Source organism: Triticum aestivum, chromosome 2D (genome assembly GCF_018294505.1).
Source record: "Triticum aestivum cultivar Chinese Spring chromosome 2D, IWGSC CS RefSeq v2.1, whole genome shotgun sequence".
Lineage (NCBI taxonomy): Eukaryota > Viridiplantae > Streptophyta > Magnoliopsida > Poales > Poaceae > Triticum > Triticum aestivum.
The window spans coordinates 287,979,020-287,984,861 of NC_057799.1; positions in this window are offsets into that span (position 1 = coordinate 287,979,020).

Consider the following 5,842-nt stretch of genomic DNA (forward strand, 5'->3'; position numbering starts at 1 on the left):
TGTAAAAAAATAGAAGTGTGATGATCAACATTAATAGATCATTGTCCCAAAAAAAGAGAAAGGCCCAAAAAAGGAGAAAAGAAATAAAAGGGACAATGCTACTATCCTTTTTTCCATACTTGTGCTTCAAAGTAGCACCATGATCTTTATGATAGAGAGTCTCTTATTTTGTCACTTTCATATACTAGTGGGAATTTTTCATTATAGAACTTGGCTTGTATATTCCAACAATGGGCTTCCTCAAATGCCCTAGGTCTTCATGAGCAAGCAAGTTGGATGCACACCCACTTAGTTTCTTTTGTTGAGCTTTCATACATTTGTAGCTCTAGTGCATCTGTTGCATGGCAATCCCTACTCCTTGCATTGACATCAATTGATGGGCATCTCCCTAGCCCGTTGATTAGCCGCGTCGATGTGAGACTTTCTCCTTTTTTGTCTTCTCCACACAACCCCCATCATTATACTCTATTCTACCCATAGTGCTATGTCCATGGCTCACGCTCATGTATTGCGTGAAAGTTGAAAAAAGTTTGAGATTACTAAAGTATGAAACAATTGCTTGTCTTGTCATCGGGGTTGTGCATGATGAGAGCATTCTTGTGTGACGAAAATGAAGCATAGCCAAACTATATGATTTTGTAGGGATAAGCTTTCTTTGGCCATGTTATTTTGAGAAGACATGATTGCTTAGTTAGTATGCTTAAAGTATTATTATTTTTATGTCAATATTAAACTTTTGTCTTGAATCTTTCGGATCTGAACATTCATGCCACAATAAAAAGAATTACTTAGAAAATTATGTTAGGTAGCATTTCACATCAAAAATTCTGATTTTATCATATACCTACTCGAGGACGAGCAAGAATTAAGCTTGGGGATGCTTGATACATCTCCAACGTATCTATAATTTTTGATTGTTCCATGCTATTATATTATCTGTTTTGGACGTTTAATGGGCTTTATTATGCACTTTTATATTATTTTTGGGACTAACCTATTAACCGAAGGCCCAGTGCAAATTGCTGTTTTTTTGCCTATTTCAGTGTTTCGCAGAAAAGGAATATCAAACGGAATCCAAATGGAATGAAACCTCCGGGAGAGTTATTTTTGGAACAAACGCAATCCAGGAGACTTGAAGTGGACGTCAAGGAAACAACGAGGAAGCCACGAGGCAGGAGGGCGCGCCCAGGGGGTAGGCGCGCCCCCACCCTCGTGGGCCCCTCGTGGCTCCACCGACCTACTTCTTTCGCCTATATATACTCATATACCCTGAAAACATCCAAGAGCACCACGAAACCCTATTTCCACCGCCACAACCTTCTGTACCCGTGAGATCCCATCTTGGGGCCTTTTCCGGCGCTCCGCCGGAGGGGGAATCGATCACGGAGGGCTTCTACATCAACACCATAGCCTCTCTGATGATGTGTGAGTAGTTTACCACAGACCTTCGGGTCCATAGTTATTAGCTAGATGGCTTATTCTCTCTCTTTGGATCTCAATACAAAGTTCTCCTCGATCTTCTTGAAGATCTATTCGATGTAATTCTTTTTGCGGTGTGTTTGTCGAGATCCGATGAATTGTGGGTTTATGATCAAGATTATCTATGAACAATATTTGATTCTTCTCTGAATTCTTATATGCATGATTTAAATATCTTTGCAAGTCTCTTCGAATTATCAGTTTGGTTTGGCCTACTAGATTGATCTTTCTTGCAATGGGAGAAGTGCTTAGCTTTGGGTTCAATCTTGCGGTGTCCTTTCCCAGTGACAGTAGGGGCAGCAAGACACGTATTGTATTGTTGCCATCGAGGATAACAAGATGGGTTTTTTTTATCATATTGCATGAATTTATCCCTCTACATCATGTCATCTTGCTTAAGGCGTTACTCGGTTCTTATGAACTTAATACTCTAGATGCATGCTGGATAGCGGTCGATGTGTGGAGTAATAGTAGTAGATGCAGGCAGGAGTCGGTCTACTTGTCTCGGACGTGATGCCTATATACATGATCATACCTAGATATTCTCATAACTATGCTCAATTCTGTCAATTGCTCAACAGTAATTTGTTCACCCACCGTAAAATACTTATGCTCTTGAGAGAAGCCACTAGTGAAGCCTATGGCCCCCGGGTCTATTTTCCATCATATTAATCTCCCGCCAACGTGCTATTTCTGTCGCCGTTTATTTTGCAATCTTTACTCTTCAATCTATACAACAAAAATACCAAAAATATTTATCTTATTATCTTTATGAGATCTCACTTTTGCAAGTGGCCTGAAGGGACTAACAACCCCTTTATCGCGTTGGTTGCAAGGTTCTTGATTGTTTGTGCAGGTACTAGGGACTTGCGTGTAGTCTCCTACTGGATTGATACCTTGGTTCTCAAAACTGAGGGAAATACTTACGCTACTTTGCTGCATCACCCTTTCCTCTTCAAGGGAAAACCAACGCATGCTCAAGAGGTAGCAGGCTTGGCCCCTGGCGAGGGTCTTGAGTGTCTGCTGGTGAAGATGGGCCGTGCTAGGCCGCTAGTGGAGCCACGCCGTGGGCCGCAGACAGGCAAGTCTTGGGACCCCCATTCCCAGAACGCCGACAGTAACCACCTACACTTGTATAAGGAGGTGGGTCTGCTCCAGGCCGCGTACGCAACGCGCAGGAGTGCAAAGGGCGATGTGCCCAAGACCTCTGAGCGCTTAGGATGTAGACCGGCGTGTTGGCCTCTCTGTTCAGTCTAGGTAGGACTGCGGTGTGTCGATCAACCGAGGTCGGGCATGACCCGGAAAAGTGTGTCTGGCCAAAGTTAATCAAGCGTGTTGGGTAATTTGGTGCACCCCTGCAGGGAAGTATATCTATTCGAATAGTCGTGTCCATGATAACGGACGCTCGGAGTTGTATATGATACCAGAGACACTAAATGGATATGATGGCTCTTGGGTTGCTTTCTCGTAGGGAGTCGAGGAAGGATCTGTGGGCGATACTAAACTATACTTGTTACTTATAATATGCTAATATGCACTCTTCTAGTGCTGCAAGACGCTGCAAGATGCAAGTCTTCGATAGGCTAGGCCTTCCCTTCTATTCTAGCATTTGCGCAGTCTAGTCCAAACATATAGCCCCATTCCTTTGATACCGATGCATACTTAGTATAGATCTGATGTAATTCTTGCCAGTACTTTGGATGAGTACTCACGGTTGCTTTGCTACCTCTTTCCCCATCTACCCGATTGCTGCGATCAGGTCCAGGAGCCAGCTGATCCCGCCGCCGACTACTGCTACCCCGACGGAGCCTACTACTACACGGAGACAGCCGACGACCAGGAGTAGTTAGGAGGCTCCCAGGCAGGAGGCCTACGCCTTTTCGATCTCGTTATCGTTGTTTTGCTAGCCTTCTTAAGGCAGACTTGTTATGTCTGTACTCAGATGTTGTTTCTTCTGCTAACTTAGATACTCATGCCTTCATGGCCCTGGCTTGTAATATAAAGTTGTATGACTTTAATTTTGTGTCTAGAGTTGTGTTGTGATATCTTCCCGTGAGTCTTTGATCTTGATCGTGTGCATTTGCGTGTATGATTAGTGCACGATTAAGTCGGGGCATCACATAGAGGTACATGGGCCTCGGCCCAAGTCATGCACGCAGGCAGGGTCCGGATGATCCGGGCGTTAGAGGTCCGGATGATCCGGGTGTCAAGATCGTCCGGCTGTGTCGTAGCATTCGTCGCAGGTCTGGTTGTCCGGATCGACGTCCGGATGATCCAGGTGTTGGTATGGATGATCCAGCTTCACTCAATTGAGTGTTGTGGCTTCGGGCACGTTACTCGGATCGTCCGGGCCGGGGTTCTGATCGTCTGGATTTGGTCCGGATCATCCGGGTGACGGTCCGAATCATTTGGTCAAGCTCTGGCTTGCTCCTTTTCTTCTCCGTCTTTGCGTTCTTCTCCCTCCATCGTCCGGCCTTGCTCTTCAGCTTCTCCATGGCTGGTCCTTGGTACCTGACCATACAAAGTGTCTCCGTTTGAGGTAGTAGCCATGTCTCATGTGATTCGAAAGGGAGTCGCGAGAGGAGAGATGTCACCTCGGTCTCGAGAGCTCTTGCACATGCTTGTGTCATCAGTCCACTTGACACTTGGGGAGACAAAGGTAGGCCCATGGGAATGACCGTGGGATGTTCCGCATCACCTTCTTCCTTCACCGGCTTAATACCGAACTTGACCCTAACCTTCATGCATATGTTTGAGTAATTGTACTAGTTCTTGAGGATATGGTTGAACCCTATATGATTCTTTGTATGATCCAATATTACATGTTCTTGATTCAAGTTAGTATTCTCACGAGTGTTAAGAGGAGGCCTCGCTCGCACTATTGTCATGATTGACCGTAGAGGAGCTACTGTCGTTGTGAAGGATTGGGGCATTGAGGTAATTCAAGGTGACAGTAAAAGCCTTTGATTCCCCATCATCACAATTGATAGGGGAGTACAGAGAACCCTTAGAGAGGCCGCGTTCATGGGGTAACCCTTAATTATCATGAGTTGAAAGCCTATGGGGAAGACTATGATGGTGGCGTGCGTGGCACGAAGTCTACTTCAAGTAGAACGTGTTCTGTACCCGGCTCCGCTCACTTATGCATTTGACCAGTTACTAGAGGATACAATAGTTCATATCTGGTAGTGATTCTAGGCCCCCCAGAACGTTTATTACTCAAGCACCTTCACCACTAACTTTGCATCTTTTTATTTCCTGTTTTTACTCTCTTGTTAGTAGTTTAGTTAATTACCCTTTCTATTCCAGTTTCACTAGCAACTTATAGAGTAGACTTTTTCCAAACTCCGGTTTGAGTGCGTACGTGGCTACGTGAAAGTGACAACGTAGTTGCGGGGTTTGTGGTGCCTTCCTATAAGCTCCCTATGAGTTCAACACTCTACTTATCATAACGAAAGTACAACAGCCCTGTGCACTTACAGGACATGACCAACCCCTCTCCAAGTGCCATGGGGCGGCTTATATAGAGTGCGCCACCCCTTGAGCTAGCCCATTACAAGGACGGGTTGATGAATATGTTTATTGCATGCGTTACTACTAATAACTGAAGGTTTAATTGCTAGTAAAGCCATGTGTCGTGCTCCTTGGTCGCTTCAGATCCCGCGCGGTCCTTCGCCTCCCTTGTCCAAGTGTGGGTGGGTAGCCGAGTGATTGCGGAGCGGCCGAGTGGCCAGACAACATCCGATTGGATGGATGACATCCGAGTGGAATAATTATTGATGAACACCTGAGTGCGCTTGTGGCCCGGGGGCCTCGCTGCTGTTGATGTGGGTCCTAGATGAGTCCAAGATGTCTCCTTCTTGACCCTACCCGTAGTAGGTAGTAGGTGACCCATCACTACCCCTTGCATCATTCTCAGAACCGCATTAGTGACCTCATCTTTATAAATATATTAGTGTCTCTCATAAAAATGCGCTAGAAATCTGTTCAGTAAAGGGGGCTTGTTTCTTTAGGGATCCGGGGGCCTTTGGACCAACACGGCACGACCATTTTATAAAAGGGGTTACATGGGCCGCCGGTGCTAGGCTTTAAGGGCATGAACTAAGGTGGCATAGGGATAGGATGCCCTATGAGAAAAAGTAGTTTGAGACATTTACATTATTTTTTTCTCCCCAATGCAAGCTACCACTAGTGGGCATCATTAAGCAATACACATACATGTCATGCATTTTTACTCTTCACTCTAACTTTTTCACCTTTTTACACCGAAACATAATTTCTCTTTCTAAGCACCCGCATTTTATAGAGGATCTTACATCCGATCCGAACATATTTTCCTTACATCCGATGTTACATGGCATGC